Here is a 13,316-nt window from a genome sequence, read left to right on the forward strand (position 1 = left end):
ACTCTACAAACATGACAAATATGTTGAACACTTAATCATTTTATAATTGTGTCGCCCGAAAAAACAAACAAAATTGAATGAGGTATATAATCTAAATTTATAAATTATATAATCTATAATAGTTTAAAAACTAGTCAAAAATACTTTTACTACAATTACAAATGAGCAATAATTTCATAGGCACACAAAAAGGTTAACTAAAAAAGCCTATAAATTAAAATCAATTATTTATTATAGAAAAATATTCTTCCACATAAAAGAATGAAATGGAATTTTGAAATTGAGATCAACTGTTTATTGTTAGTTCAGACAACAAATTGTGTTACACCATATTTCAGACACCATATTGAGAGCACCTGGCCGAGGCCACTAAGCACCTGATGTGATCTCGGCTGAAGAAAAACTTTCAAAAGGAGCCCTCTGAATTGGGGAAGGTACCGCCGAAAAGTTCTGCTCTCGTCGAGGAAATCAAGCTGATGCAAAGTCCGTCAGTTCGCCGGTCGAGGGATTGGTGAGTGATTTGGACAAGGGGTCACATTGCTTTGAAAGAAAATGACATCATTCAGGCCCATCGATTCTCTATCTCCTAGACACTTATGCTCGACATCGATGCTCTGTCACACGAGCTATAGCCCCTTTGTTGTTGTTGTTGTTCAGATCTTTCCCAATCTGAAATACATTTTTTTGATTTATATTTCATTTTTTTAGAAAGTATGGTGCAGACTAACTTATGAAGATCAGTCTTTCGTTGCTGATTTGATTCGTTCTTCTGTTGTTCATCATTTGTTGCTGGAATGGGTTTGCTTTTTTCACTCTTTTTTCTGGATTCTTGATAATGTGATTTGATAATATGATCAAAGAGAAGTGTTGATGAGGGTTAGAAATATATTTAACACTTTGAAGGGTAATTTGTTTTGGGGCCATCGCAGCATTCTAATTGGCATTATACTAGGATTGGATTAATGCATTATATGTGTTTTTAGAGTAATGACATGCAAGTGTTCTGAGAGGAATGGTATATAGAGTATTGTATAATTATTTTTAGAGTTTTTTCAAATTATCCCGTGTTTAGCTGGTTGTCACAATTTCTGAATATATTGTTACAAACAATTTGGTCTATGTGTTTCTAACATTCAATAAGACTAAAATTAAGGCTATGATATTTGAAGGGGACTAGTTTCCTTAACCATTGACGCATTCTAATGGTATCCACAGGAGGTTGTGATTACTGCACTATCATTTGAGATAGAATGATTTAGATACGATTGTGTATACATTGTTGGATTGTTTTAGCAGGTTTTCGTTACTCTTAAATTTATTGATACAGATGAATTAGGCTGTGTTTGTAACATCCAAAATAATTGGATCAACTTTCTTTTACAAATTGAAATTCATCATCATTTTTGTGATTTCTGGCAGGCAATCCAAGGTCCAAGCAAAGATGACTCCTGTAAAGAAGAGGAGAACGAACATTGAATCAGACCATGTGATTTGCTCATGTGATGATGGTGCATCAACCTCATCCTCTGCCTCCCTTTTCTCACTTAAACATTTGAAGTCTCCACAATATCACCAACCACCTGTTGTTACTGTTTCTACTCCAAGAAGAGGTATCTGCTTGAAGGATACAACTCCAAGAGGCATAAAGAGAAAATGTGGTTGCATAGAGGAAACCACTCAAATCATTAGGGATCATAAAATTAAATCTGATTATTACATTGGTCCAATTTTGGGCAGAGGCAAATACGGAGTTGTAAAGCTGTGCAAGAACAGAGTCACACAAGAAATGATGGCATGCAAGACTGTGCCCAAAGATTCTCCACAAAATGTATACAAAAGAAGTGGAGATTATGCAACACCTCTCGGGTCATCCCAACATTATAACACTTCATTCTGTGTATGAAGATGCAGATTCTTTGCATCTTGTAATGGAGATTTGCTCTGGGGGAGGCCTTGCTGATTCTGTGAAAAAGAGATGTTATTCAGAGAGGGAAGCAACAAAATTGATCAGACAACTGCTTGATGTAATTCAACACTGCCATGAAATGGGAGTTGTTCACAGGGACATCAAGCCCCAAAATATTCTTTTATCCAGTGATGGACAGATGAAGTTATGTGATTTTGGCATGTCGGTGCATGTGGCAAATGGTATGCCATTCACACTTTCAAATTAGTAGAGTTCTTTTCTTTTTTCTAGTTAAAAGACTATTGTCAATATTTATATCAATAGAGTTCTATTTGTTTTATGAGATCCAAATTCTTTAAATTAATTCTAAATATCAAGATTGTTATAAATTAAAACTCTTGTTTGTATTGAGTGTAGGTCAAAATTTATCAGGTTTGGCTGGCAGTCCCGCATATGTAGCCCCTAAAGTTTTGGCAGGGAAATATACAGAAAAGGTGGATGTATGGGCTACTGGTGTCATCCTCCATGGGCTCTTGATTGGTACCTTACCATTTTGTGGGGATTCTATAGATAGCATCGTTGAGGTAGTGAAAAATGTGCAATTAAATTTCTTTACTGATAAGTGGAAATCTATTTCTGAGCCTGCCAAGGATTTGCTTTCTAGGATGCTTTCAAGGGATGTTGAGAAGAGGATTTCTCTAGAGGAAGCCTTGAGTATGTATATTTTCTAGCTTCACATTTTTGGTATAAATTTATACAGTCATTCTGAGGTTTTTCTTATGCACTTTTCTCTTTGTTTTATAGTCCATCCTTGGATCTTGTATCATATAAAATCAGATATGGAGCTCTTTAAGGAGTCAAATTTTTTGTTTCCATACAAGGCAGAGAGAAAGAAAGAGACAGAAGAGAAGTGTATATGCAAGAATTTACGCTCCTCACTTGTTGATGCAGTTCATCATGCTCTTTTATCTCTTTCAGAGAAAGACAATAGAGAACAAGAAACAAATATGGATCTTGTGGATGTTCTATGTGCTACAATTTCACAGATGAAAATATCCAAACATAAAAAGAACAGATTCAACATGGATGCCTATCCTTGCCTTGGACAGAGCTCTATTTATTCAAGTTTGCCTCTTTGTACAACATGTTGAATGTTGAATTGTACTGATTAGACTCAGCATATTCCATAGCTGATATTTGAGTCCTTTTATGTTTTTGTGGAATAAATTTGGTCTCACCAGAAGCTTTTACTGCACCCTAAGGTGGTGGTTTTTTTATATTGTATATGTATCTACAACATTCAAATTGTAAATGGAAGAATTGTATATATTTTTTTTTATGAAGAATGATACAAGAATGGTAAAGGATTGTCAAGGGATGCTTACAGAAAAATAAAAGTCTATGTAGAACACATGAAATAAAGATTAAACATAATGTTTAAAATAAATAATTTAAATTCAATTGATATAATGATAAATAACTATGTACAAGAAATGAAATAATTTAAAACAAAGGTTGGTAATTTTATTTCTCTAACTGAATCATGGAAATCTTCCAATAAATGTAGGACCATAAAATTGACAGTTTACAGTATGACAAATAATGATACTACAGTATAAAGTCTTGAACCAAGTGCTGTTATAAATATCTATTGATTATAATAGGGGAGATATTATTTATTTATATAAATGTTTGAATGTAGTGTAGAAGGGAAATTATAGAGATAAAATTGTAAGTATTGTATTTAGACAACATAATATTATGATTGGTGAAAAAAGAGTGGGAATCATTTATGTAAAAATACAAATTCTAAATTTTAAAATATAAATTTATTCAATTTTCTTAATGTAAATATTTTTTTGATGTTTAAATTTTAATAAGTATCACAATATTAATAACTAACTTATTGCAAAATTCATATTTTCTTTAGTATTATTCTAATAGAACAATTAACAAAATTAGATGAAAGATTAAATATCAATGTATAAATTAACATTAATTTTATTGATTATTGATATTTGAATTTCAAATTATTCATAAACACTTCATTGCAAATCTATATCCTTTTTAATGATACCTCAAAAAGCGAACTTTACAAGTTTAGGCAAAATATTGAAAACAATTGTAATATTTAGAATGCATTCCTAGAAACATGCAAGATTGTTGCAATACATTTTACCTATATAATATCAAAATTTGAAATGTTTTTATTCAATTCCTAGATTTACTAGATGATGCATTTCTAATTAGAGATCACTTTTAGTTAAAACGGTTGTAGAAGTACTTGAGTTTTTTATTTTTCAACTTTAGTGTTAGAATTACATAGTCAAGAATAGAGCTACACTTCATACCCAATTCAAAGAGGTAGAATGGGATACATCATGGTGGAGTTATCTACTTTCATGAAAAGTAGACAATTTTACTTCACTTTTGCTTCAATTTTAACTATACATAAAATATAAAAAATCTAATAAGATTAGAGAGGGATGGGCATGGTGAGAGAGAGGGATGGAGCGGGCGGGAACTACAATTCGAATCATGTTGTTTCGAATCTGGAGAAACGCGGGAGACAGGAGAGCACGTCTGCAGGAGGGCATGCAGCAAGCGCAGGGCAGGAAACAGAGGGGAAAGATGAGGATGCCTCAAAGGATGGGGACCCACGGGTTATGTTGCCCCATCCAGGTGAGAAGATTCCCCCTCCCCCCCATGTGGGCAGTGGGCCGTCTGGGGCATGGGGACGCTGGTCGAATCTATTCGGGATAAAACCATCAGGTAAATCGTCTTTCCCAAAAGTCATTGACAAATCTGATAAGGAGAAAGGTATTTTTTCTCTAGAAATCCCTAGGGAAATTATTGACCACAATATCCTAAGCATGGCGAACACTCTGGTAGGAAAATTTGTAGGGCCAAGACCTAATATTGATGTAGTGAGGACATTTACCAGGAGAAAATGGGACCTTAAAGGGCATGCAGAAGTGACTGCTATGGCCAAAGGCTTCATGTCTTTCGAGTTCTCTTGCTCGGAAGATTTTTCTCATATACTATGTGCTGGGAACTGGTCTTTGGGCAGATCCAACCTAATATTGCAAAAATGGACTTCCAACTTGGATTTGAACAATGATTTCCAATCTCATGTTCCAGTTTGGTTAAGACTTCCGGAACTTCCTTTGGAATATTGGCATGAGGATGTCTTTGATGGCATAGCCAGGACCTTTGGAGAGCTCCTCTCCATTGACCCTGTCACAACAGCTAAGAAAAGATTGAACTATGCAAGAATCTGTGTAGGAGTCATCGAAGGCCAAGACATGCCTCAAGTTTTAGAACTACAATCTCGTCTGGGAAACAGATCTCAAAAGATTGACTATGAAAGTGTGTCTTTTGCTTGTTTCCATTGTAAGAAGGCTGGCCACAAGGCTGGATCATGCCCTCTTTTCAAAGGGAAGAGTACGGTGGGAAAGGCTCGTCCACAAGGGGGGATAAAAGATTCTCTAGATCCCAAAAAAGAATGGAGGAAAAAAGCATCGCAAGTCAAGGCAAATGGAGAGGCAGAAGGAAAAACAAATACTGCACCTAATGCGCCCCAAGAGGAATCAGGGCCTCCTCGGGCGACTGGAAACATAGGAGGGGGAGAAGAGAAAGGAGTGAAAGACGATTCAACACCTCTCCCCATTGCGAAGGAATCCGAGAAGAAACCTGAGGAGACAGGTGAAAATATGACTCTTCCCCCTCTGGATTCTCAAGAGGATGACTTGAAACTATCCTTTGTCCCGAACTCCATGGAAGAACTAAAGGAGGGGGAACCCATGTCCCAGGACCCTAACCCGGTGTGTTGTCCCCCCCCTTCAACAGTAAACAGAATCATAGAGAGGCTATCTGCATCGACAATGGAAGATTTGGTGAGAATTGATGCTTGGATGGACAAAGGACTAGAGGGAGAAGAGAATCCCTGGACAGAAGTCAGGAGTAGAAAGAAGAAGAATAGCAGGGACCCTTCTTCGGTATCTCCCCCTTCTACTAGAAGCATGGCCAAGGCTGATCTCGGCCACAAATCTAACCTAGTGGGAAGGAAAAACAAGAATGAAATCAGGAAAGAGGAAGCCAGAAGAAACATTAAGGATGGTACGCAACGCACCATCCAGGAAGCATGTTCAGTAGTTAAATCATGAAGATCTTATCTTGGAATATTCGTGGACTCAATGGAATCCACAAGCAAGAAGTTATTAGAAATATGATAAGGGACCAAAGGCCTGATGTGTTTCTAATCTAGGAAACTAAAATGAAGAAGGAAAGGATGGAAAATATTAAGTTCAACAATAGCATGAAGGGCATAGCCTCTAACTCTGAAGGAGCATCTGGAGGACTGCTGTTACTTTTCAATGATAAGTATTTCAATATAGTAGCTGAGTATGATGAAGATAACATTCTTTTCTGCAGAGTTCAACATTTGCACACCAATGATTCCTGGTTTTTAGTGAATATTTACACCCCCAATAATAAGAGAGATAGAAAAAACTTTTGGACCAAAGTTGGTAATATGGTGCAAGATTGTGACATTAAGAAAGGTATAATCATGGGAGACTTTAACACACCGCTAGAAGATAAAGAGAAAAAGGGAGGTATGCTCCCGAATTGGGAAAGTAAACAGGATCTTTCTAACTTCATAAATAATCTGGCCCTTATGGATGTAGAGCTTAAGGGCGGATCCTTTACTTGGTCAAACAAGAGAAAAGGCCATGATTGTATTCAGATTAGGCTGGATAGAGCTCTTATATCTTTGGGCTGGCTTCAATCCTTCAGCTGCAGACTATCTCTGCTTCCCAGAATTGGTTCGGACCACTCTTCCATTTCTCTTTTAGTTTCCCCTCTGGTACACAGGAGATACCATCCTTTCAAGTTTGATAAAATGTGGACCTCTCACCCTAACCTCCTGGATAATATCAAGAAATGGTGGGGGATAGAGGTGGAGGGCTCAACCATGTTCAGAGTCACCAGAAAACTTAGCAATGTGAAGAGGATGATTAAAATTTGGAACAAGTCTGATTTTGGTCATATCTTCCATGAAAAGAAAGAGTTATTTGATAATCTAACTATTATCCAAGATTGCATTCAGAAGGAAGGTTACACTGAGACCAACAGGGTTTTGGAGCTCAAGACCCTATCTGAAATTCATAACATTATTAATAAGGAAGAAAAATTTTGGAGGCAAAGATTGAGGATCACCTGGCTAAAGGAAGGAGATCGGAACACTAAGTTTTTTCACCTAACCACCCTCAAGCACCGTGCTAGTAACAGGATCTATGGTATCAGAAAGGGGCAGGAGCTGTTAACTGAAGAATCTGCCATCTCGGAAGAAGTTGTTTCCTTTTTCTCTAGCCTTCTCTCTGAGGACCCAATGCTTTCCAATTTGGACCAGGAGGATTTTTTACACTGTATCCCTCAGCTCATTCAACCTATCCATAATAAACAGCTCTGTGCTATTCCTAATGCTTCGGAAGTTAGAGAGGCTCTCTTTTCTCTGCCTGCTAACAAGGCTCAAGGCCCGGACAGTTTTCCCACTTTTTTCTTCCAAAGGTTCTGGCCGGTGATCATGGGAGAGGTTGTTCAGGCTGTCCAGGAATTCTTTGGAGCCAAATCTATTCTCAAGGAGCTAAACTCGACTTTTGTGGTTCTCATTCCTAAATCCCCTGGGGCAGACTCGTTGGACAACTTTAGACCTATTAGTCTGTGCAACTCACTCTACAAGATCATCTCTAAAGTTCTCACTTTAAGAATGCTCAAGTTCTTGCCCATGATAATCTCGCAACATCAATCGGGTTTTGTTCCAGGGAGACAAATTTTGGATTCTGTCCAGATGGTGCACGAAGTCATCCACTCTCTTGAGGCATCCAAACGGGAAGGTATGTTTCTCAAACTGGATCTTTCTAAAGCTTATGACAGGGTGGACTGGTCTCTCCTTGGGAAGGTCCTCTCGACTTTTGGCTTTGACAGTAAAGTTTGCAAAATTATCTCTCAATTGGTGTCCACCTCCTCCTTGGCTGTTCTGGTTAATGGAGTCCCTTCTAATTTTTTCAAACCTTCCAGAGGCCTCAGACAAGGAGACCCCCTTTCGCCCATTTTTTTAATCATTTTAGCTGAATGCTTAGGAAGGATTATAGACTGTAGAAAGCGTGAGGCTTGTATCAAAGGGATCCTTCCCTCCTCTAATTGCGTTCCCTTCACTCATCAGCAATTTGTTGACGATACTATCTTGGGGGGGGAAGCTTCTGTCAAAGAGGCCAGAGCCCTAAAGAAGATTCTTGATACTTACTCCAGTGGGATGGGTTAGCTGATTAATTGGAACAAAAGCTCGCTCTTTTTCATCAACACCTCTGAGTTTAGACAAAGAAAAATCGCCAGGATTCTGGGTTGTGGGGTAGGCTCTTTCGCCTCTACCTATCTTGGTCTCCCTTTGGGATTTTCACCCCCGGAGTCTTTTTGGAATGGTATTTTGGATAGATTCAATAGGAAGATGGCTGGTTGGAAAGGGGTCTCTCTTAGTTAAGTGGGGAAATGCCTCTTAGTCAAATCTTCTCTTCAAAATCTGCCAATCTACGCCCTGAGCCTCTTTGGAATTTCAGGGAAAATAGCTGAAAGAATGGAGAAAATCCAGAGAGACTTCCTTTGGAATGGTAATGAAGGGAAGAAAAGATACCCTCTTGTTGCTTGGGAGAAGGTTTTCCTCCCTAAGAGGTACGGAGGTCTGGGCATTAGAAAGATCACCCACCTCAATAAGGCTCTCCTAGCTAAACAATTATGGCGGATCTTCAGTAGCACCGGTGAATGGAGGGACACCCTGGTAAACAAGTACCTTAGAAGACCCACTCTTCTTTTCACCCTTTTTAATGAAGATATCCCAAAAGGATCGAACATTTGGAATGGGATCATGAAAGCCAGGGACCTGGCTAAGGCCAGGATATCATGGAAATTGGGAAATGGGAAGGACATCCAGTTCTGGTCGGATAGATGGCTTTCCCAAGATCCACTTATCAATAACCCTATTTTTGAGAGATGGATGCAAGCTTGTACTAATCAAATTGGGTCCAAAGTTTGTGATTATTGGAATGGCCAGGAATGGAGTGACCTATCCCTCATCTCTGAGGACTTGACTCCTATAATGCTTATGCTCAATTCCATGATTCCTATCAATTTGGGGGATGAGCTGGTCTGGAGGGATAATCCCAATGGAAGATACTCTGTTGCCTTAGGCTATAATTCCCTTTGGAGCTTAAAAGAGAAGGCCCCTTGGGCGGAGGCTTGGATTCCAGGTCTCACTCCAAAGATCAACATTTTTTACTGGCTGGCTCTTCAGTACAAAATCCTTACTCATGACAATCTCATGAAGCGAGGACATGTTATGCCCAGTAGATGTCCCTTGTGTAAGAATCAGGCTGAGATCGGAAATCACATTTTCATCTTATGTGACTATGCCAGGGAGGTGTGGAATGTCATCACACATGATAATGAAACCCTCTGGTGCAAATCGGATAATCTCATGGATTTTTTCCATCAGTGGAAAGGTCTTTGTAAGATTGTTGGTCGGCAGGATCACTCGGACTGGATTTTACCCCATTTTTGCTGGGGAATTTGGAAGGAAAGGAATAATAGAATATTTAGAGACAGAGAGGAGCTGGCTATAATCCTTGGCAGAAAGGTCTCGAAGAATATAAAGGAAAATCTCCAAGTGCTGAAGGAGGAAGAAGAAGAAGAAGGGGACAGAAAGATAGCTAAAGAAAAAGATAGGAACCTCAAAAGGCAGGATGCTAGCTGGCTTCTCCCCCCAAATGGTTGGTCAAAAGCCAACTTTGATAGGGCTTCTAAGGGTAACCCAGGCCCTTCAGGTTGCAGTGGAATCATAAGAAATAGCTATGGGGAGGGAATAGCTGCCTTTGCTTCCCCGCTGGGAATCCAGACTATTCATCTGGCTGAAGCAAGAACTACGAGTAAGGTGGTCAAGTTGGCTTTTGAAGCCAGGATTACTAAACTTTGGCTTGAGGGGGACTCCAAAAAAATTATTAATACCATTAATGGTATTTCCCCTCCCTCGTGGACGATTGCAAACATTATTGCTGAGACTTGCACCACTCTCACAAAGTTCGATCAGGTCCACGTCACTCATGTTTACAGAGAGGCAAACCCAGTCGCTGATTGGTTTGCTAATAAAGGGGTTAACGCCACCAATAATCTGACCTGGCATGCCGGAAAAGATTTTTCGGCGGAGGCAAAGTTGCTTATCGACCAAGATAAAATCTTGGGAAGGACGGCTCAAATCCAATGAAATTATGGATAATAAAGATTGCTTAATAAATGGTAAGTGCCATTATTGGCATCGTGATTTTCACCAGCAAAAGGGGTTTCCTCTAACATTTTGACACGTTCGAAAGGACGATACCATTATTTTCAAAAAGGGGTATATTCACGGGTATCATAAAAGAAACATCACCATTTTTTTGAATGCAAATAACTTGCACAGGTCAGAGTTCATGAGAATTGTGGAAGTTGATCAGGTAAACATGACGGGTGAGAGGAGCAGAAAGGAGCCAGTGGGGGAAGTTCAGAAGTGGAAGAACAAGGCCAAAGTTTGGAGAGAGCTGGAAAAGGGTGGGGTTACTAATTTCTTCGAGAAACTTCATGGCTCAGATCCTGAGATCACTAACAGCATGGTGAATTTGTGGAATAATGGTAAGGTTAAGGTGAATGGGGTCTACTTTCAAATTACTGAGGATGTGGTTGCTGAAGTCACGGGGATTCCGATGGAGGGGCATAAATTTTTTAGAGACAAGAAGATGTCTTCTAATGCAATCAAGGATTTTGTGAAAAACACTGAAGAGCTTAACAAGCTGGGCAAGAAAGAGACATTTTTTGTAACGGATACTATAAAGAAGCTCTGGAGGTATGTTCTCTATGCTGTCATTGAATATATAACCCTAGACCCCAGGTTTGATAGGGTTAGGACTCACCATTTTGTGATTCTGAATCATTTTCGCCATGGTAGTAAGATCTCCTTCCCGTATTATCTTTTTAACTCGATGAACAAGGCCATTTCTAGTTTTAAAAAGAAAGCTACCATCAACCCGGCACTGCATGAGGGTCTTCTGCTTCTGATTCATGAGCATTTCCACGCTCAAACCATTAACAAAAACCCTATCCAGGGGGCAGATGTTGACAAGAGCAGCTCCAGTTTTTCCTCAGATTCTGACGATGTCGAGAGCATCAGCTCTGATGAGGTTTTTGAGCATTCAGGTAAGAAGACTAAATCCATAAGAAGGATTACCCCTCTATCAAATTACCCAGCAGAAAGAGCCCTAGAGGTCATACCCCAGCTAAAACTGGCTCTGCTGAGGTGGAGGAGGAAATGGATACTGATGATTCTGACAAGGTTTCGAAGGAGGAGCTGGATGAGGAGAAACTGAGAAAAAGACAGAAGAGGGAGGGAGAGAGCATGGAGCGCTCCAATAGTCAGGGAAAGGATTCTCTGCCCATTCCCCTCTCCCCTATACATCCTCAGCCTCCTTTGGAGGAAAATGACAACTGTGGACAGATTGAGGGGGAAGTGCAAGTTAATAATAGAAGGAAGGCTTGGAAGAACTTCAATGTGAGAACGGCCACTATGGGAATCTACAGAGAGGCGATGAACCCCCAACTCCTGGTGGATGACCTCAAGAAGCCTAGACTCAATGAGCTAATTGACCCAGCTATGGTGGCTATTTCTGATAATGCAAGAGAAATGGGCATGAATCTGTTGAACAATGCCCGCAATAGCATGATCGACAACTTCAGATCAATTAAATGGCTTTTCCATGAGCTTGAGGATGTCAGAGATAGGGTTTCCCAAATGGAAAAAATCAAGAGCAAGACAGGTGCAGAAAGCCAAGGCGACCGGAATAGCTGGGAGACTCTAATGGAGAGGAGAGTAAAAAATATTGAGAACTACAATCACAACCTGGCAAGTCAAATGATCTCCCTCCTCGCTTTGATCAACGACAACATCCTCTCTCTCTTGGAAAATCTCAAAGACAGGAACCAGATGGAGGAAGATGATAAATAGAACAGAGACAAAGATAGGCTGGATGTGGATAAAGCCAAGGACAACACTATGGAGCAGGATTTGATGAACACCAAGGATCATAAGGCAGAAGAGCAATAAGAGTGCGCCGAAGCTGCCCAGACCATGCTCGAGATGGAGAAGTAGTCTGCTAGGTTGGGTCTCTGTCCTTTGGATTTTGTTTCTCCTGGCTTTGGCTTTTTGTCTGGTCTCTATTTTTCTAGTTGGTTCTCTGGCCTTTTTAGTGGGCAGTTGTTTCGGGCTGGGCCTTTGGGCTTATTTTCAGCCGTAAGGCTTATGTTTTGGCTGGGCATTTTTTCGCTTATTTTCAGCCTTTCTTGTTGTTAAACTTATGGGTTTCAGGACCCCTTAAAACCTGTTTACCTTATCAAAAACTATACATAAAATATAATAGTTTGAATTTAAAAAAGTAAAATGAACAACAATAAAAATTTTAGAACGAGTATTAAAATCCGCAACATGACATGCTTTAGATCTATATTATCTCCAAAGTCATTTTTAACAATTTGATTATAAAATTGATTCTATAAATACATAAATAATTTTTTCCATGTTGCAAAAGTATAGTGATGTAAATATGAGAAATCTTATAGATATAGACTTGACCATCACTTTGACAATATTTATCATACAAGATAAAAAAAATATTGGGTGCTATCAATTAAATATTCATGGTATTTATCATCAATTAAAGATTAAAAAAATATTAGTTGCTATCAATTGAATAAATAGTAAAGATTTATCCACATTTTTAAAAAAAAAAATTCAAAAACTTTTATATCAATTTGATCTAAAGAAAATGCATATAGATTATATTAAATAATATTTAAGATTGGTAAGCTTTGGCTTCCCACTTTTCTTGATTTTCTATGAAATTTCCTACAACTTTTTCTCTCTCAGTGTGATACTCCTAAAACATGATTCTAAGCTTAAGAAAGAAATAGATGGATGTGGATGAACAACATTGCACATGCTTGCATTATCTTCCTTAGTTTGTGCTTCTTCTAGATAGATTAGAAATTTATTTATATAATATTATAAGATAACAACCTTGCAACCACCCAATATTGTACCTTCTCCATTTTTTGCTATATTTTTGCTACAACTTGTTTGATTCCTTTGTCTCCTTGTGAAAATAACCACAACTTGTCCCAACTAATTTTAACATGCTACTAAATAAAAAATAAAATAAGTAATTACCTTATCCACATGAATATGATTATTGAAAAATTCAAGGAATACAAAGTGACTTCGGAGAAGTGGATTTGAGCAAGAATTATAATTTGTAAAAAATTAATCCATTGTTTG

The 13,316-nt window shown here is 38.6% G+C and overlaps 1 pseudogene; it reads left to right on the forward strand.

Annotated features, from left to right (window-relative positions):
- The first annotated feature begins 1,441 nt into the window (after positions 1-1,441).
- Positions 1,442-3,057, forward strand: LOC149543903 (serine/threonine-protein kinase PEPKR2-like; annotated as a pseudogene).
- Positions 3,058-13,316: the final 10,259 nt, after the last annotated feature.

The sequence above is a fragment of the Cupressus sempervirens genome, chromosome 8 (assembly GCF_028749045.1).
Source record: "Cupressus sempervirens isolate cs-2001-9-10 chromosome 8, ASM2874904v1, whole genome shotgun sequence".
NCBI classification, from domain to species: domain Eukaryota; kingdom Viridiplantae; phylum Streptophyta; class Pinopsida; order Cupressales; family Cupressaceae; genus Cupressus; species Cupressus sempervirens.